The sequence below is a fragment of the Lissotriton helveticus genome, chromosome 7 (genome assembly GCF_964261635.1).
Source record: "Lissotriton helveticus chromosome 7, aLisHel1.1, whole genome shotgun sequence".
NCBI lineage: Eukaryota > Metazoa > Chordata > Amphibia > Caudata > Salamandridae > Lissotriton > Lissotriton helveticus.
Window position 1 is genome coordinate 152,384,464 of NC_136068.1, and position 21,300 is coordinate 152,405,763.

The 21,300-nt window shown below is 46.2% G+C and overlaps 1 long non-coding RNA gene across 2 annotated transcripts in view; it reads left to right on the forward strand.

Annotated features, from left to right (window-relative positions):
• LOC144768276 (uncharacterized) overlaps positions 1–21,300 on the forward strand; it is a 337,152-nt gene that overhangs the window by 231,376 nt on the left and 84,476 nt on the right. The window contains exon 3 of one of the 2 annotated variants that reach the window (XR_013598519.1): positions 20,430–20,518. The exons of the other annotated variant lie outside the window; for it this stretch is intronic. This is a non-coding gene — a long non-coding RNA (uncharacterized LOC144768276). The remainder of the gene's footprint in view (positions 1–20,429; positions 20,519–21,300) is intronic. 2 annotated transcript variants of the gene reach the window in all.

Below are 21,300 nucleotides of genomic sequence, written 5' to 3' on the forward strand. Positions count from 1 at the left end.
TGGGACCCTCACTGGTAGCTTCTTATGGATGAGTATGGGCACTCAGTTTTTCCTGGGGTGGGCGCAGGTCCAGGGTGTACCTTAAGGGGCTCATCTGGTCCTGTAGCAGATACTACCTTGTCCACCCTGTTTTGGTTGAGTTTAGCAGATTCCAGGGGCGGTATTGTGTCATGGCGGAATGATAAAGGGTAGGTGTGTCCATAGAAGAGAAATAAGCCGATATGTAGATCACGGCCCTCGAAGAAGGCCAATCCAACTATCTTTGAGTGGGGTGGTAGAGACCGCCAGCATTCCCTCCCCTGCCGTATCGAGTGATGTAGTGAAATGATCCGGGGCAATAGAGGGAGGGGCTCCATATGTGAGGGAGGGGGTTCCTGCGTGCATTAGGGTTTTAGGAGAGAGCGTGATTTATTCCTAGCTGTGATCTTCTTGTCTGCTGTGAGCTCTATCTCAGCCTCTCTTGGCATTGGGTTGGAACAAGGAGGGGTTTAGGGCCATCTAAGAAGGAGATTGGGAGATATCCATGTTCGAAGGTTGGGGTCCCCCCTGTTCCAGGCAAAGTTCAAACTACACAGGATTGTGAAATTCATTGGTGCGGCCGTTCACCGTGACTATCATAATCGCTTGGTCCAGGATACCAAGTGCTTGGTCATGTTTTCTAATGGCGATGCGCAGGGGCACAGGACTAGGGATATCTTGCAGGTGATATGGGTTTCGTAGGAGAAGTCAGCTGAGATGTTAACTGCGCGCTATATAAAATTTTAAATAAAAAATAAAATATTTCTGTGATCCTTGTAGGTGTATGGACGATGTGTCTTTCCTCAGAAACGCAAGAAGAATGGCTATAATCTGAAGCTGGGTAATTCAGGTGGTAGCAGTGCAGGCCACTGTCTGGTAGGCATGCTGAAACTCCAGGCGCAGTGTAAAGGTTAGGCCTGTGAGTTCATGCATAAACTTTTTGAGAAAGATGAGGACAGCCTGAGTGTCCTCCATCTCTGGGACCCCAAAGATCCGGATGTTCTTTCTGCAGCTTCTGTCTTCCAAGTCTGTTAGCTTCTTTTGGGTGTTTCAAAATTCCATGCCATTGTCTGTTACTTTGAGATCCTATTTGTCTAGGCATTTGTCATTTGAGTCCAGCCTTTGGAGGGGATGTGACCTTTCACTTTTGAGCATCGTAAGTTTCCTATCTGTTTCCGAAGTTGAGTGTTCCACCGCTGTGATTGGGGCACCCTAAAAAGAGCGAAGGGATGGATCACACCGTGTTGTGAGCCATTCAGAACGAGGGCTGCTCATCCTGGTTTAGACGACAAGAGTACTACTACGGGGAAGGAATGTTTCAATGTAAGTGCAGCATCCCTGTGGCTATGCAGCTCTCACAGATTCCTTATCCGCAGATGTGCTTACTCTAGGCCCAACGTTCGTCAGACAGGTTTTGGTAATACCACGATTCCCACAATTGTGAAATTACCACTACTTGAGAATTAAATGGCAAATAGCATGCAAAATGGAGTATTTATGCATTTAATTATTGAAAGCTTCAACTAGTTCATGCCAACGAGCATCGATTTTGTACTCGGAGAAGGCACATTACCATTTTTAGGTCGAAGATTACCGGACCACAGCTGTCTGGTTTGCTAAAGACTTCCTTTGAACATTTTGGAAGCTTCCCTATATTTTATAACTCAGTTGCTGCTTGCTTTCTATTTCCTAGCTTTTCTTGTTTTAGGCTGTCCAACTTCAGTTAGTCCCTCCTATGAAGCATAGACTGTTTACCACTACTTGGATTCTTCCAAGAGTGCTCACCTTATGTGAGTGGACTTTAAATGTTGTTCTTATCTTGTTGCATTTGCTATTCATTAAAAGATAGAGGTTGAAGGCTACACTCTGTCTTCTGAGGTAGCTTAGTGTTCACTTTTATTTCTCCGACTTCAAAGTGGTAGGATTTATCTGACAATTTTTGTACGTTACTGGGGTTGTGAAATGAAAAGATTTGTTCTAGAACACTACAAAATTTAAATGTCTGTATATTGAATAGGTACAAAAGGGGGTGGTGATGGACGGAGCATCTGGACCAATCAAACACTCACACCCAGTCAAAAGATCTGGGTTTGATGCATCACCGTTCTTTAGCCCACTCTGCCACCCCAGTTCAGACATGGCTATATGCAAATCAGTCTGACCCTGTGCCTCATGGGAACAGTCCAGCCCGAACTGCCAAGCCATGCCTTCCCTGGACCGGAAACAAGCTTCCGAGGACCGGTTTCTGGCATTACAGCCGTCTTCAGCCCGGCTTGCTTGAATCCAGTGGCAAAGTGAGCAAGGGACTCACGTCTGAGCATACCCTGCCACACTTATGGCGGCCAAAGCGGTACAAAAGGGGGTGGTGATGGACGGAGCATCTGAACCAATCAAACACTCACACCCAGTCAAAAGATCTGGGTTTGATCCATCACCGTTCTTTAGCCCACTCTGCCACCCCAGTTCAGACATGACTATATGCAAATCAGTCTGACCCTGTACCTCATGGGAACAGTCCAGCCCGAACTGCCAAGCCATGCCTTCCCTGGACCGGAAACAAGCTTCCGAGGACCGGTTTCTGGCATTACAGCCGTCTTCAGCCCGGCTTGCTTGAATCCAGTGGCAAAGTGAGCAAGGGACTCACGTCTGAGCATACCCTGCCACACTTATGGCGGCCAAAGCGGTACAAAAGGGGGTGGTGATGGACGGAGCATCTGAACCAATCAAACACTCACACCCAGTCAAAAGATCTGGGTTTGATCCATCACCGTTCTTTAGCCCACTCTGCCACCCCAGTTCAGACATGGCTATATGCAAATCAGTCTGACCCTGTGCCTCATGGGAACAGTCAAGCCCGAACTGCCAAGCCATGCCTTCCCTGGACCGGAAACAAGCTTCCGAGGACCGGTTTCTGGCATTACAGCCGTCTTCAGCCCGGCTTGCTTGAATCCAGTGGCAAAGTGAGCAAGGGACTCACGTCTGAGCATACCCTGCCACACTTATGGCGGCCAACGCGGTACAAAAGGGGGTGGTGATGGACGGAGCATCTGAACCAATCAAACACTCACACCCAGTCAAAAGATCTGGGTTTGATCCATCACCGTTCTTTAGCCCACTCTGCCACCCCAGTTCAGACATGGCTATATGCAAATCAGTCTGACCCTGTGCCTCATGGGAACAGTCAAGCCCGAACTGCCAAGCCATGCCTTCCCTGGACCGGAAACAAGCTTCCGAGGACCGGTTTCTGGCATTACAGCCGTCTTCAGCCCGGCTTGCTTGAATCCAGTGGCAAAGTGAGCAAGGGACTCACGTCTGAGCATACCCTGCCACACTTATGGCGGCCAAAGCGGTACAAAAGGGGGTGGTGATGGACGGAGCATCTGAACCAATCAAACACTCACACCCAGTCAAAAGATCTGGGTTTGATCCATCACTGTTCTTTAGCCCACTCTGCCACCCCAGTTCAGACATGGCTATATGCAAATCAGTCTGACCCTGTGCCTCATGGGAACAGTCCAGCCCGAACTGCCAAGCCATGCCTTCCCTGGACCGGAAACAAGCTCCATATATATATATGGCCATGGTATTCGTCCGAGGAGGAGGGAAGGTTGCTTATGACTTTGATGGGTATATCCCTGGAAGAGAACTAGGATTACAGGTAAGTAACTTATACTTCTATTCCAGGGGATACTCATCAATAATCATAAGCACTGAATAGAGTAGCAAGCCCATCCCCATACCCTGCGGACGAATACCAGCATATCAACAACCATTTTACCAAAACATATATTACCCAAACAAATTTCTCAAGGATGCTTGTCCAAATTGAGCATCTGCTTGAGTGTCAGAATCAAGGCAGTAATGGCGTGCAAAAGTATGAACTGAACGCCATGTGGCTGCTTTACAAATTTCCTGAATAGGTACATTTTTAAGCATCGCTATCGTAGCAGCTTTGCCACTTGTAGAATGCACCCTCGGCTTGCCCGGGAGCTGCTTATATGCCAGTTGATAAAATAACATGATACATGACACTATCCATCTAGAAATGGACCTTTTAGAGGCAGGGAAACCAGTGTTCAATGGACCATAATTCACAAACAGTTGGTCAGACTTTCGTGCACTTTTTGTTTTTATCTAGATAGAATTTTAACACTCTTTTTAGATCTAGAGAGTGCACAGTTCTCTCCGCAGGAGTGACAGGGGTTGCAAAGAAAGTAGGAAGAGTAATCGACTGGTTGATGTGAAACTCCGAGACCACCTTAGGAAGGAACTTCGAGTGAGTATGTAACACCACTCTGTTCGCATGAAAAACGAGATAAGGCTCTGTAGAGCATAAGGCTTGTATCTCGCTTAGCCTGCGAGCAGATGTGATTGCCACGAGAAAAGCAGTCTTCCACGAAAGATGCTGATAGGAAGCTTTGTGGATGGCTTCGAATGGGGAACCCATTAACTTAGAAAGGACCACATTAAGCTCCCAGTAAGGAGATGGAGACCTAACGGGTGGGTAGACCTTTGTTAGACCCTGCAGGAAATCCTTAACAACTGGCATCTGAAAGGAGCCTGAGTGGGAGACTTTCTATATGCTGTTCTCGCTGCCAGGTGAACCTTAATGGAGGAATATTGCAAACCTGCTTTGGCCAAATACAGTAAGTATGGTAACAGTACCTGTTCCTCACCTCGAATAGGGTCATGACCCTCAACAGTACACCACATGTAAAAACGCTTCCACTTAAAAGCGTAAAATTTCCTTGTAGAATGTCTCCAAGCCTCCTTCAAGATCTGCATGCAGTTTTGAGAGAGACCCAAATGTCCATATTAGATATACTCAGGAGCCTCAGGGATGGCAGGTTGGGAGGAACACCTTGCCGCCCGCCCTGGTCAGCAGATCCGGGTGACATGGCAACCTCCTGTGTGGTACTTTGGACAGATGAAGAAGGTCCGGGTACCACCACTGGCGAGGCCACTCTGGAGCAACCAGGATCATCTCTGCCTTGGATTTGTACAGTTCCTGATCACCAGGGGAATGAGGGGAACTGGTGGAAAGGCATAGAGTAATGTTTCTGACCAGTCTATCAACAGAGCATTCCCCTAGGATCTTGGTTGCATGTACCTGGAGGTGAAGACACGGCATTTTGCGTTTTCTGCATCCGCGAAGAGATCTATGTCTGGTGTTCCCCTGCTGTGGAAGATGTCTTGCGCCACTTCTTGTTTTAGCACCCAGTCGTGTGCTTCTGCGAAATGCCTGCTTAGGCCGTCCGCTTGGACGTTGAGGACGCCTGGTAAGTGAATTGAGGAGATCTTCATGTCTCATGCTAGAAGACACTTCCAAAACGCCTGTGCTTCCAGCGGCAGGGGTCTGGACCTGGTGCCCCCCTGCTTGTTCTGGTAGTACATCGTTGTTGTATTGTCCGTCTGAACAAGCAAGTTTGTTTGATGGAAGGAAAAAAACCTTTAGAGCCAGATGCACCGATCTGAGCTCCAGCATGTTTATGTGGTATAGGTGCTCTCTCTCTGACCACATTCTTTGGATCTGTAGTGACCCCATATGAGCGCCCCATCCCTGAAGGGAGGCATCCGTCACTAGAGTCTGCTTGGGCAGTTCTTCTTGAAAGGGGACTCCTATGATGAGATGAGTCTGTCGCATCCACCAGCTGATGGAGAGCTGGACAGAGAGAGGTAGAGTTAAAGTGTCCTCCCAGCGATTGGAGATTTGGGACCACTGATCCTCTAGAGTCTCCTGTAGAGGTCTCATGTGAAGTCTGGCGTTTAGAACTAGAAAAATGCACAAGGCCATCAAACCCAGTAGAGATGAGACCTGCCTTGCCGTGGGCTGAGGTATCTTCAGGAGGATCTGACACTTGTGGAGAATGGATGATAGTCTGTCCTCCGAAGGATATGCTCTTGCGTTTACTGTGTCAAAATTTGCGCCCAGGTAATGTATCCTCTGTGTTGGATTGAGGATGGATTTTTTAAAGTTGACGTGTAGACCCAGCTGATAAAGTTGTTGAATGCAGTAAACGAGGTGCTGCTGTAGAAGAGTTGGAGATGCACTCTTGAGAAGCCAGTCGTCTAGGTAAGGGTAGACGAAAATTTGCTTCCTCCTCAAGAAAGCAGCTATAACTGCCATGCACTTTGAGAATGTGCGAGGAGCCGACTTCAGACCGAAGGGCAGGACAGTGAATTGGAAGTGGTCTGACTGGATGCGAAACCTTAAAAACGTTCGATGCTTTGGAGAGATTGGGATGTGGAAATAGACATCTTGAAGATCTATGGAACACATCCAGTCCCCTTTATGTAGATGCGGGATCATTTGATGTAATGCCAGCATTCTGAACCTCTCTCTCAAAATGAACTTGTTTAGAAGCCTGAGATCTAGTATAGGCCTGAACTCCTTGTTTGGACCTTTCTTTGGGACCCAAAAATATCGGGAGTAGATCCCCTGTCAACATTGGTGCCATGGAATCTCCTCGATGGCCTCCTTTAGAAGTAGAGTGGACACCTCTTCTCTCAGAAGATTCATGTGATGGATGACAGTCTTTCGAGGAGGAATAGAAGGTGGAGGGGACTTGAACCTGATGGAATACCCATTCCTCACAATATTGAGCACCCACTTGTCTAGTGTGATTTTGGTCCACTCTTCCAGGTAGAAACGGACACTTCCCCCCACCGTAGTGGGTAACGGAGTTAGGGGAAGCAAGCACTCATTGCTTCTGTAGTTGCTTGGCAGCAGGTGTGGAATGCCTGGAGTTCCGCCCTCATCCTCTACCAGGAAGACGCTGGTAGGACTGTGATCTTCCTTGATGTTGCTGAGAGGACCACTGAGGGGTTTGAACCCTCTGTTGGTATTGGCGTCGATCGTAGGGGCGGTAGCGTTGCCTGAAGTCCTTCCTCTTCTCATGCCCAACTGCCTTCACCATGTCCAGTTCGGTCTTCATCCTGTACATTTCATCATCAGCATGAGGGCCGAAGAGCAAGGCCTCATTGAAGGGGAGATTGAGGATACGATGTTGAGCCTCTGGCTTCAAACCCGTCAATCTCAGCCAGGCAGAGCGAAGTGCACAAATCCCATGTGCATAACCATGGGCAGCTAAGTCAGAGGCATCCGCCGCTGCACTGATGACCTGATTGGCCACCAAACCCCTTTCATGACGGATCTCCAGGAAATCTGGTTTGTCTTCCTTTGGGAGCTTTTCAGTGAAGCGTGAGAGAGAGTCCCACAAAGAGCGGTCCTACCGACCCAGTAAGGCCGAGGCGCTGGCTACCTTCATATAGGATGCTGAGGTGGTGCACATTCTCTTGCCGACAGAATCCATGGTCTTACTGTCTCTATCCGGGGGTACCGCAGTTGATGCTACTCCCGTCTGGTTCTTCCGTGCCGCTGACACAATAACCGAGTCCGGCTTAGAGTCAGCCCTCATATAAAAGGGGTCCTTCTCAGGAGCCTTGTACTTTATAGTGATCCGAGATGGGGCCGCCCCCACCAATGCTGGAATAAGGAATTTTTGAAGAGCAGGCTCTAACAGGCCAGGCACCAGGGGAAGCAATGGTCTAGATGAAGACCTTTGGTGAAGTGTTCCAAAGATGACTGACGTTTTAGCAGTAGATACAGGCATCTCAATGTGAAGCTTCGCTGCCCCTCTACATAGAACCTCATTGAAGGTCAGGATATCATCAATGGGTGATATTCTACTCAGAGGAGAGGAAGAAAGAGTAGGAGAGTAATCTGCCTTTGAATCTGAAGACCACGAAGATCTATGGCTTCGTCTTCTAGGAGAGCGGTGGCGAGATCTGGATGCCCGACTCCTAGGAGAACGTGATGAGCGCCTTCTCAAAGATGGGGACCTTTGTGGAGTGGTACGTCGCTCATGTCTTTCGGATGAGTGCACTGATTGAATTATAGGAGATCTGGATCTGCTAGAGGAACGTGGCAGTCTTGTAATCCTGAGAATCTTCCACTCTCTTATGTCCCCCAGTCATCTTGGGGAGATATTAGTTGCAGGGGCTGGAGTCGGCACTGGTGGGGATTCAGGAGTGACTTGCACTATCTGAAGTCCCGGGGAGGAAGAGGCACTCCTTGACGTCACAACCTGGGCGTCCCATGTCGAGCGGTCTCTTGACGTCGCCCTAGTTCTCTTGGCAGGAGGAGACCCGTGATTGGAATGTGATCTCCTCGACATTGATCTCCTCGACGTCGACCTGGATCGCGATCTTCTTCACCTCCTAGATCCAGATGGTGTTTTGCGAGATCTCGACATCGATCTTCTTGACGGTGACCTCCTCGACATCGACCTCCTTGGCGACCGATGAGTCAACGTCATGCGTCTCGACGGCGAATGCCTGTATTAACACGTCGTTGACGAACAACTGTGTCTCACCATTGTCGAGGTGTTCGGCTCGACATCGATGCAAGTGGACCTCTCGACGTCGGTGGCCTTCTCGACGTCGCCGTGGGCCCTCCCTGCGGTGGGCTTCGACTTTGATGAGTCGACGTTGAGTCACGGCCTTTTGACGTCATAGGCGAGCCGGACCTGGACCGCCTACGCGTTGGTGTCGACTTCGTCCTATGGGTCTTCTCACCTAAAGTCAGTTTCTTCGACGGCGAAGGACGCCTCGACATCGATTTCGACGCTGACTCGGAGCACAAAGGTATTTTGAGAGTCAATCTGTCCCTCGGTGGCGTGTGAGACCGGCGTCTCCTTTTCTCACCTTTCTCTTTGCTCTCTAGCCTTGGTTGAGAGGAGGGCTTCTTTGAGGGATGTTCTTCTCAGCCACTTGCTGTTTCCTTTCCTCTCTCCTGCATGGAGTGCAGCTTGATCTTCTCCCTTTCCCTACGGGTTCTATTTGAAAACTTGCTGCAGTGGTAACACTGGTCTGGCTTGTGAGATGAAGGCAGACACGCAATACAGACCGAGTGCGGGTCTGACTTAGCCATCTTTTTTCCATTGGCCGGGCACTTATTAAATAAGGCTGGCATTATGACAGGAAAAAATTGCCAAAAATCTGAAAAAAACAACAGGATTAGTAAGCTACGTACTGAAGACGTTGAGTGAAACTAAAAGATGTCTCTGTAAACCAGAAAATAGTGATAAAAAAATCACTAACTGGCGAGCTCAAAGCTCCAGGGTCCTCACAGAAGGAGCTGGAAAAAAGAAATGACCTGTCACCTGTGGTGCACGAAGGGAGCCTGGGGGTTCCTGGAGGTCTTAAAGGCAGGGCGCCAGTTTTCAGATTGTTTCTATATGCAGCCTCTCTAGGCTAATCTGCCTCAATGATCTTGCCTTTTTACCTTTGAAAATAAAGGTTGTGTGTTTCAAAGCAATCTCAAAGCAGTTTTCTTTATTTGTATCATAAGAATATCATGACTTATGTTTCGTTATATTTTCAGATGTAAAAGATTTACAATGCAATTGTGGCAGTTTTGAGCCTAGTAACGTTTTCAGGCTGCATATTTATATATATGCATATTATCTATATATTTGCGTATTTATATATATATATATATATATATATATATATATATATATATATATAGAAGGCCTCTATTTGTGTTTCATGTGGTGAAAGTGACGGGCTTCTCCATGCCTGAATCGGAGGTCTTTGTGTGGATTTATAACGATGGAGCATGACCCACGCGCTGCTGTTCAACCTAAGAAGGTAATGCTAATTATGCAAATGTAACGGCAACGACGGAAGGGATTTGGTGAGGGGAATCTCCCACACCAATCGTTCTGGGGACATGAGCTTTGGAACAAAACAACAATAGGAGAGGCAGGGAGATTAAGGAACCATCTCTTAGTCCCCGGTTTAGTACGAATAAACAAAAAAAGAGGTTATATGAGTTTCAAAAAGCCACAGAGATGGAGCGATACAACTAAGGAATCACACACCCACTTTGGGTGGTTTAGAAGGCCCTCACACACCGACCTGGTCAGTGTGATGCTTCATCATCGGGCCCCACCAAAGAGGCCGAGTGCCTCTTAGGTGTGCTACGACGCCAGGAGACTGCGGAGCTGGTTGTGTGAAAAGGGCGTGCAGTGAGGTATATAGTTAAAAAGTGCCTAAAGGGTATCTAAAAAAATTTATTTTAATGAGTGATCACTAAGACACGAATAAAATGAATTATGTGTCTGAATATGTTGCCAAAGGTAATGGATTGGTTAATTCAGAGTTATAGTTTAGTCAGTCAACATGTTTCTGCCTTTACAATGGTTTTAATTTACCTAGGCATTCGTCAGGACTAGTTAAACCCCGGCAGTATGGACTCTCTAATCATCCACCCTAACCTGGGGACGTGAAAGTGAAAAATCAAAAAGTGATAAAGTGCATAAAAAAGTGGGGAAGAGCGAATCGCTCATTTAAAAAAAAATTCCAAATTCGGGAGTATATCTGCACCTGTAAATACAATAATACAGACAAACACAAAGGAGACATACATACAATTAATCATTTGTATAGGTTATAGCGTTTGTCCAAGGTGCTCCATAGTTGTGGCATAGTTGTGGCATAGATAGTGTTCCCATATAGACACTAAAGTTAACACCATCCATATAGCCCTGCAGGGATATTACCACTAACTCTGGGTTGGTGATGTTGAGAATCTTGTGCCTATAACAAACAGTGAGGCTAGAAGGGGTTAAAAACATGATAAAACACTCCATAAGAGGGATCAATGGACCAAAGGTCTGTGACCCCACCACGAAAGTCAAGGATTTTATGAGCATCTCACTTTATAGGATGGCGCTAATTGCACCATGGGTCTCGGGAGGGGGGTTGGAGCGTACCTGGCACATCCTGAAAACAAAAACAAAGGATTTTAATACATGCGATCAGGTTTTACTTAGCTCGATCGTGTCAATGTTGATACTGCAAGAAGGATCAGAACTCACGCCCTCAACGCTCTCAGCCCGCTTCTGCAACCTAGCATACCCTCTAGACCGGACCCCGACGATGGAGAGCGGGGCCGGTAACTGAATCAAAAGTGTTTTCTCGCTGTGCGCCGCTCTTCCGGGTGGGCGTGCCCGGGACCAGAGAGAGAGGCTTGGGACGTGCCGGCCCTAGTAGAATGGGCGTGGCGTACCTCAAAACGAGGCTTGGTTTCGAGGGCTGTGCGTTGCCATAGTAGCGCAATTGTTACCATGTTAGACAGGCTAACTCTATTGGCTGACACCGTGATACACCGTACAGTGTAAGACTAAGGAAAAAGGTATATTGATCGAAGGGGAGAACAGCAGTATGGGAGTGTTCTCGCCATCACTCGGGCGTTTCCATAGTTCAAAGGACCTCAAATCAGTGAGCGGTAGGCAAACAGTATTGCCAGGTAACATATATCGCTGTGACCAGAATACTCAGATGCACAGATGCCTGCAGTGAGTGGCAAGAAATATTAATTAGGCAGACAATCAGACTGAATGGGCAAACGTTATCAGATCCTGGGTACCTTAAGGCAGTGAGCGCTAAGCCAACAGTGGTTGAAATACATAAAAGTCTACAGCAAGAGTGGTTTGATTAATATTTGCTGGGAGCTATCAGGTAAGCAGTAACCCTATGTGGGCATATGAATGCAGTTAGAGTTGCTGGGCTACTGTAACTCAAAGACAAGATGTAAATTAAAAGGGGGGGAGAAAGGTACCTCTTAGAGTAATACTTTTCACTGTGAATCATTGTTTTTTACTCTCAGTTAACAATTCTGCTAAAACCATGCCACAAAAAGAAAGGTAACTGGAAGTGACAGTCGGTTTTTTGCGTGAGTCAAAGACCATCGTCAGTATTACCCCAGGACAGTATTCCATGGGATGTCATCATTTAAACCCACCGTGTTTGTACCTAGACGGTACAGCCAGCGCTGCTCTTTCTCAAAAAGTCTCCTGGAGATGTTATTTGTACCAGTGACTGACTCTATGATTGTCCATCTCATGTCATTGGTGGTGTGGTTGCAGTCCAAGAAATGGCGACTCAATTTTGTTGTTGCCTTTTTGCACCGGATATTGCTACGGTGCTCGCAGATACGCTGTTTCACCTTGCGTGTGGTCATACCAACATATCGTAAGGCGCAAGGGCATGTGATTAAATACACCACATTCATAGAGTTGCAGTTCGTGTGTGTAACCTGGGTCCAGATTTTACCTTGCTCCAGCGAGAGTGTTTTTGAGGCCTCCGTTAGGTGACAAACGCTGCAATCCGAACACGGGTAGTGCCCCGTTACTTTAGGTAAGCCCCATGCAGCCGTCACTGTTGGGATTTCCAGTGGTGTCTTTTCTTTCGGCCGGGTATGGACTAAAGCATCCTTCAAACTACGACCCTTTTTGAAAGAGAAAAGAGGCTTTTCCCAATCCTCTTTGGAAGATTTTATTATGCTCCAATGTTTGTTTATTGTCTTTTTCATGTAGTTAGATAGGCTATTGAAAGTGGTGACACAAGTGAGAGGGATTGTTGCCTGGATCTTGGTTTTTTCTTCCAGTAAGGCCTCTCTCGGCTGGTTTCTTGCTCTCTTGAAACCTTTGTTAAGGGTTGATGTCGGGTAGCCTCTCTCTCTCAGTTTAACAGTCAGATCAGAGGACTGTTCTTTGAAATCCGTAATAGTACTGCAATTTCTTCTCAGTCTGAGATATTGCCCATAAGGAAGATTTTCCTTGAGGGGCCGCGGGTGAAAGCTGCTGAACTCTAGTAAATTGTTCTTGGCTGTAGGCTTATGATGAGTCTTTGTACTCAGACATGTGCCAGATACGGAGATCACTACGTCCAGAAAGATAATGTCTGTTTTGCTGGTGGTGTGGGTGAACCTAAGGTTATGGTCAAGAGTATTGATCCATACCAAGAATGACTCAAGATCACTATCACTACCAGTCCAAAGCAGCAAAACGTCGTCAATGTAACGCTTCCATAGCAACATTGAATGAGAGAAGTCAGTGGATGGTGGCAAGATGTACTTAGCTTCGAAATCAGCCACATAGAGTCCAGCTACACTTGGGGCAAAAGTACTGCCCATAGATGTCCCTGAGCATTGGAGAAACAGCTTATTCTTGAAGGAGAAGAAATTCTCTTTTAGTGCTATGGTTGCACAGTCAATGATGAATGATTTGGGTGTCTGATATTCCCACTCAATAGTATCCAGTGACTCTGCCAGGACCCTGATAGTGTGGTCCTGGGGGATGCTTGTATAGAGACTTTCGACATCCAGAGTCACTAAGGTGACTGAGTTTTCACTGAAGGTGATGTCTGATAGGAGCCGTAATAGGCTCTTTGTATCTTGTAGGTAGGTTGGGGTTGCCTGCACCAATGGTTTCAGAAATTGATCGCAGAATCGCGACAGTGGCTCCAAGAGGGAGCCTATCTCTGACACTATGGGACGTCCAGGAGGTGGTAACCTGCTTTTGTGCATCTTGGGCAATGTGTAAAAGTACGGTATGATGTTGCTATTGCTGTCCAGAAAATCCGCCTCATTTTTAGACACATGTCCACTTTCTTCTGCTTGTCTGACTAACGTCGTGATCTTTTTGGTTAGGTCAGCAGTTGGGTCTTTGTTCAGAGGGGTATAGTTCCTCATGTCTTGTAGTAGCACCTCACAGGTTTGTTCATAGTCTGCGGTGTTTTGGATGACAATCCCTCCACCTTTATCTGCAGGTTTTATGGTTATTGTAGTGTCGTCCTGCAATTGTTGGAGAGCTTGGTATTCTGCAGCGGAAAAATTGCCAAATGTTCTAGGGTTCTGGCAAGACTCAAGATCTTTAAACACCGCCTGTTCGAAAGCGGTGATAGCAGCTGGTACAGTGTGTGGAGGCGGGATGAACGTGGAGTTAGGTCTCAGTCCGGTATCGCCATTTCGAACAGATTCGTTGGGATCTGTTTTTCCTTCGAAGAAAGCCTTCAGCTTTAACTTCCGAAAAAATCCGGCCAGTTCACAATGTAGTTTGAACTTATCTGGTCTTGCAGTGGGGACAAACCCCAAGCCTTTTTCTAGAACCTGAACCTCAATTGGTGTTAGTACTCTAGTGGAGAGATTAGTCACTAAACTCACAGCCCGCCCGTTCCTGGTTGTGGGTTGCTGCTGCGAGTGTTGTTCGCCACTGAGTCGTCCTCTGCCCAGGATACCCAGTTGCTGCCTCTCCTCTTTCCTCTCCCCTCCGGCCATTCTCTAAAAAAGGCGGTCTATATTGGTTCTGGAAGTTGATTGGGGGCATAAAACCTGGGTTCCAACCCATGTAGGGATATTGAGGTTGTTGATAAGGGTAGGGAGGAGGGCCCATTCCCATTGGAGGTTGTTGCCATTGCTGGTGATGGCTTTGGTTGCCTGGTCTACCTCTATTGTTCCTATTGCCGCGATTACCTCTTCTCCGGGTTTGCTTAAAGGAGCCAGCGATTTTTTCGGAAGTTAAAGCTGAAGGCTTTCTTCGAAGGAAAAACAGATCCCAACGAATCTGTTCGAAATGGCGATACCGGACTGAGACCTAACTCCACGTTCATCCCGCCTCCACACACTGTACCAGCTGCTATCACCGCTTTCGAACAGTCGGTGTTTAAAGATCTTGAGTCTTGCCAGAACCTTAGAACATTTGGCAATTTTTCCGCTGCAGAATACCAAGCTCTCCAACAATTGCAGGACGACACTACAATAACCATAAAACCTGCAGATAAAGGTGGAGGGATTGTCATCCAAAACACCACAGACTATGAACAAACCTGTGAGGTGCTACTACAAGACATGAGGAACTATACCCCTCTGAACAAAGACCCAACTGCTGACCTAACCAAAAAGATCACGACGTTAGTCAGACAAGCAGAAGAAAGTGGACATGTGTCTAAAAATGAGGCGGATTTTCTGGACAGCAATAGCAACATCATACCGTACCTTTACACATTGCCCAAGATGCACAAAAACAGGTTACCACCTCCTGGACGTCCCATAGTGTCAGGGATAGGCTCCCTCTTGGAGCCACTGTCACGATTCTGCGATCAATTTCTGAAACCATTGGTGCAGGCAACCCCAACCTACCTACAAGATACAAAGAGCCTATTACGGCTCCTATCAGACATCACCTTCAGTGAAAACTCAGTCACCTTAGTGACTCTGGATGTCGAAAGTCTCTATACAAGCATCCCCCAGGACGACACTATCAGGGTCCTGGCAGAGTCACTGGATACTATTGAGTGGGAATATCAGACACCCAAATCATTTATCATTGACTGTGCAACCATAGCACTAAAAGAGAATTTCTTCTCCTTCAAGAATAAGCTGTTTCTCCAATGCTCAGGGACATCTATGGGCAGTACTTTTGCCCCAAGTGTAGCTGGACTCTATGTGGCTGATTTCGAAGCTAAGTACATCTTGCCACCATCCACTGACTTCTCTCATTCAATGTTGCTATGGAAGCGTTACATTGACGACGTTTTGCTGCTTTGGACTGGTAGTGATAGTGATCTTGAGTCATTCTTGGTATGGATCAATACTCTTGACCATAACCTTAGGTTCACCCACACCACCAGCAAAACAGACATTATCTTTCTGGACGTAGTGATCTCCGTATCTGGCACATGTCTGAGTACAAAGACTCATCATAAACCTACAGCCAAGAACAATTTACTAGAGTTCAGCAGCTTTCACCCGCGGCCCCTCAAGGAAAATCTTCCTTATGGGCAATATCTCAGACTGAGAAGAAATTGCAGTACTATTACGGATTTCAAAGAACAGTCCTCTGATCTGACTGTTAAACTGAGAGAGAGGCTACCCAACATCAACCCTTAACAAAGGTTTCAAGAGAGCAAGAAACCAGCCGAGGGAGGCCTTACTGGAAGAAAAAACCAAGATCCAGGCAACAATCCCTCTCACTTGTGTCACCACTTTCAATAGCCTATCTAACTACATGAAAAAGACAATAAACAAACATTGGAACATAATAAAATCTTCCAAAGAGGATTGGAAAAAGCCTCTTTTCTCTTTCAAAAAGGGTCGTAGTTTGAAGCATGCTTTAGTCCATACCCGGCCGAAAGAAAAGACACCACTGGAAATCCCAACAGTGACGGCTGCATGGGGCTTACCTAAAGTAACGGGGCACTACCCGTGTTCGGATTGCAGCGTTTGTCACCTAACGGAGGCATCAAAAACACTCTCGCTGGAGCAAGGTAAAATCTGGACCCAGGTTACACACACGAACTGCAACTCTATGAATGTGGTGTATTTAATCACATGCCCTTGCGCCTTACGATATGTTGGTATGACCACACGCAAGGTGAAACAGCGTATCTGCGAGCACCGTAGCAATATCCGGTGCAAAAAGGCAACAACGAAATTGAGTCGCCATTTCTTGGACTGCAACCACACCACCAATGACATGAGATGGACAATCATAGAGTCAGTCACTGGTACAAATAACATCTCCAGGAGACTTTTTGAGAAAGAGCAGCGCTGGGTATACCGTCTAGGTACAAACACGGCGGGTTTAAATGATGACATCCCATGGAATACAGTCCTGGGGTAATACTGACGATGGTCTTTGACTCACGCAAAAAACCAACTGTCACTTCCAGTTACCTTTCTTTTTGTGGCATGGTTTTAGCAGAATTGTTAACTGAGAGTAAAAAACAATGATTCACAGTGAAAAGTATCACTCTAAGAGGTCCCTTTCTCCCCCCCCCCTTTTAATTTTTAATTTACATCTTGTCTTTGAGTTACAGTAGCCCAGCAACTCTAACTGCATTCATATGCCCACATAGGGTTACTGCTTACCTGATAGCTCCCAGCAAATATTGATCAAACCACTCTTGCTGTAGACTTTTATGTATTTCAACCACTGTTGGCTTAGCGCTCACTGCCTTAAGGTACCCAGGATCTTATAACGTTTGCCCATTCAGTCTGATTGTCTGCCTAATTAATATTTCTTGCCACTCACTGCAGGCATCTGTGCATCTGAGTATTCTGGTCACAGCGATATATGTTACCTGGCAATACTGTTTGCCTACCGCTCACTGATTTGAGGTCCTTTGAACTATGGAAACGCCCGAGTGATGGCGAGAACACTCCCATACTGCTGTTCTCCCCTTCGATCAATATACCTTTTTCCTTAGTCTTACACTGTACGGTGTACCGCGGTGTCAGCCAATAGAGTTAGCCTGTCTAACATGGTAACAATTGCGCTACTATGGCAACGCACAGCCCTCGAAACCAAGCCTCGTTTTGAGGTACGCCACGCCCATTCTACTAGGGCCGGCGCGTCCCAAGCCTCTCTCTCTGGTCCCTGGCACGCCCACCCGGAAGAGCGGCGCACAGCGAGAAAACACTTATAATTCAGTTACCGGCCCCGCTCTCCATCGTCGAGGTCCGGTCTAGAGGGTATGCTAGGTTGCAGAAGCGGGCTGAGAGCGTTGAGGGCGTGAGTTCTGATCCTTCTTGCAGTATCAACATCGACACGATCGAGCTAAGTAAAACCTGATCGCATGTATTAAAATCCTTTGTTTTTGTGTTCAGGATGTGCCAGGTACGCTCCAACCTCCCTCCCGAGACCCATGGTGCAATTAGCGCCATCCTATAAAGTGAGATGCTCATAAAATCCTTGACTTTCGTGGTGGGGTCACAGACCTTTGGTCCATTGATCCCTCCTATGGAGTGTTTTATCATGTTTTTAACCCCTTCTAGCCTCACTGTTTGTTATAGGCACAAGATTCTCCACATCACCAACCCAGAGTTAGTGGTAATATCCCTGCATGGCTATATGGATGGTGTTAACTTTAGTGTCTATATGGGAACACTATCTATGCCACAACTATGGAGCACCTTGGACAAACGCTATAACCTATACAAATGATTAATTGTATGTATGTCTCCTTTGTGTTTGTCTGTATTATTGTATTTACAGGTGCAGATATACTCCCGAATTTGGAGGTTTTTTTTTTTGGAATGAGCGATTCGCTCTTCCCCACTTTTTTATGCACTTTATCACTTTTTGATTTTTCACTTTCACGTCCCCAGGTTAGGGTGGATGATTAGAGAGTCCATACCGCCGGGGTTTAACTAGTCCTGACGAATGCCTAGGTAAATTAAAACCATTGTAAAGGCAGAAACATGTTGACTGACTAAACTATAACTCTGAATTAACCAATCCATTACCTTTGGCAACATATTCAGACACATAATTCATTTTATTCGTGTCTTAGGGATCACTCATTAAAATAAATTTTTTTAGATACCCTTTAGGCACTTTTTAACTATATACCTCACTGCACGCCCTTTTCACACAACCAGCTCCCCAGTCTCCTGGCGTCGTAGCACACCAAAGAGGCACTCGGCCTCTTTGGTGGGGCCCGATGATGAAGCATGACACTGACCAGGTCGGTGTGTGAGGGCCTTCTAAACCACCCAAAGTGGGTGTGTGATTCCTTAGTTGTATCGCTCCATCTCTGTGGCTTTTTGAAACTCATATAACCTCTCTTTTTTTGTTTATTCAACGTGAGCTTTGGATCAGGCTAATAGTATATCAAGCATCATGCTGGCTACATATCCTCTGTGATTGAACTACACAGTAATGGAATATGTAATGCACAGGAAAATGAATAACGAGAACTGTCTCAGAAAATCGGCACTTACTTGCATTTCCCGCTGCATCCTGGAAGTTGTAGGTCCATCAGTCACGTGGGTCAGTACACCTATAAGAATGCACGCACGTATGCACTTTGTTTGAACTTTCTCTCCGTGATCAAGGCTAACCCCGAAACATGTTGGACTGAGAAAGCAGTGCTGCATTACCTGAAATAAAGCGCTTGTCTCCAGAAATGGGCCTCTATTTGTGTTTCATGTGGTGAAAGTGACGGGCTTCTCCGTGCCCGCTTTAAAGAGAGGCCGCCCTGCAGGGTTGGTGGCTCCTGAATTCGGAGGTCTTTGTGTGGATATGTATGTATATATGTATGTATATATGTAGATATATGCATATTATTTGCTATTGCTCCGGGGTCCCTGCACGTAGGCGGGACTATTCAGTGCTTATGACTATTGATGAGTATCCCCTAGAAGGGAAGACATTTTACTCGCTGTCCCATCCCTTCTGTATTCCAGAGGCACTCAGACCGCCTCTTGTTCACTGGGAGCTCAGCACTGGCACAGGAATTAGCTTCACCTTCCGTTTAGGAGTCTGCTTATAATTTACAGACTCTTAAAATTGATTTACTGCTTAGTAAAAAAAAAAAAAATCTTGCCGTCGCCAACTGCTATTCGTACTGTTTGTGACTTTTAAAAAGTTTGTTATATCTGACCATAAACCTTTAAAGGGATTAATAGGAACTATTATCCTGTGGGACTCAATCAGAATAGGAACCCCTTGATCACCTAGGAGGGTTTCCCTTAATTATTTCAGTATTACTCGTATACCAAATCTAATTTGAAGCGCACAGGACACAGAGAGATTTCCATTTTGTATACCTTAAATAGCATGATATATTACAAAAAACATCAGTGATCATAGTGCGGACGACGCAGTGCTCACAAGTGATTTCATTTACAGCATATATGGACAACGCCACTGTACATTTTCCAACTATTGTGTAAAGTATTCAAGCATAAACACAAGGATGCATTCTTTGACACAGAAAACGGAAATCTCGGTCTCCTGTGCGTTTAAAATTAGATTTGGTATATGAGTAATATTGAACTATTGAAATAATTAAGAGAATGCCGCGTAGGTGATCACGAGGTTTCTCTTCTAAATGAGGTCCACGGGATCCTTTTTTTTATATATTTATACGTTCTTAGTCTTACCCTCGTCCACGTAGGCTTACATGGTTCTTCTTGTATTTCTAAACCCTAAACCTTTAAAGGAGCACGAGGCGGCAGCGTTCCTCACTCCGTGCCACTTACAGTAGCAAATGCCTCAAAAATATACGGTGGCTGTGCGCTCACATATGAGATCTGTGTTGTCGTCTGCACAGTTATCCCCAGGGCAGCTTTTGACGACTGGTTTGTGGTTTGTAAAGTAACAGGTGGAACTCAAACTTTCACACGGATGAAACGTCGTATCCAGCGTTAAGAGAAATGCGCCTGAGGCACCCTGGCTTTGGTATTTGGCTCTGTGAGTGCTTGATCTGCTTATCTGCTAGATTTTAATTAAGAAAGGCTGCAGCCTTAAAATATATCGTGGAATGCTCTGTTTAAGTCTCCACAAAAGAAGGCTCTGCGCGGCGCCACCGCCCTGCGTGGAAAGGGTGTCTGCCAACTGGGCGAAGGATCCAAGGTGCAAACGTGGAAAACAAACTTCTGTGGCAAGCAGCCGAGTCTCTCATTCTTCATTTTACAGGTATTATTTTCATTACACGATATTGTTGCAAGAAAAAGCATTGAGAAAAGCGTCCACGCGTAGGACAAATGGCTAAGCAGCTAAAAGGCAAGTAAGTTATTGAACTCTTTGATCAGTATTTACATTTTTTTTATAAAGGTTCAGCAGAAATGGCTCTTGACACGCCTCTCTCAGTCCCTTCAACAACTTTTATCAGCTTAATCGGGGTTGTACCACACACACAAGGGGTATGTATGAAATGTATGATTTGCGTAGACTATAATAAATGTCAGAGCTTAACTATATATATTGCTGTTTTAAAGACGTCTGGTAGGATTGAAATGTCGAAAGAGGGAGTAAAACGATACATTTTTATTTTTTTATTTTTATAAAGACCTTTATTGTACATTATCATCAGAACACAGCTTAGGGCCTACAATCTCTGGGTCTGGCCGCGATCACTCCAGCATGAAATCTACAATGTTAAGAATACACAGCCGTTTAGCCGTCATCCCTGGGGCCCGGCGGCAAATGGAACTTATTGTGCTCAATGCAGCTGTTACCATTACCTGAAATTACATAGGTCTGTTTTTTAACTGTAGAACCAAACTGTTCATTAAAGCAAAGGCACAAACAGAAAGGACACAAAGCGATCTCTGAAGGTAAGTAGACATACCTTCACAATTATATTGTCGTTAACATAAGAGATGCATTCCAGAACCGTCACTGACACCTCCGCCTCCTGTAGAGACCGGGCGGACTCCAAAGCCGCCGGGCCTGTCACCATTTACAGCCATGGTATAACTTCAACCCTCAATCAGACAGACACTCATCCGAGTCCTCCCGTGGTGGTTCACAAATGTTTCCCCTATACCTGTTCCACGCCCCCCAGATCAGACCCCATTTCTTGGGGCAACCCCTCTGGACAAACACCGCCTTCTCAGCCACCATTGCCTCATCCATGTCGCTGCACCATTCTCTCAGTGTGGGCAACACAGGCGAGCCCCACAGCTTAGCCACATTTCGCTTT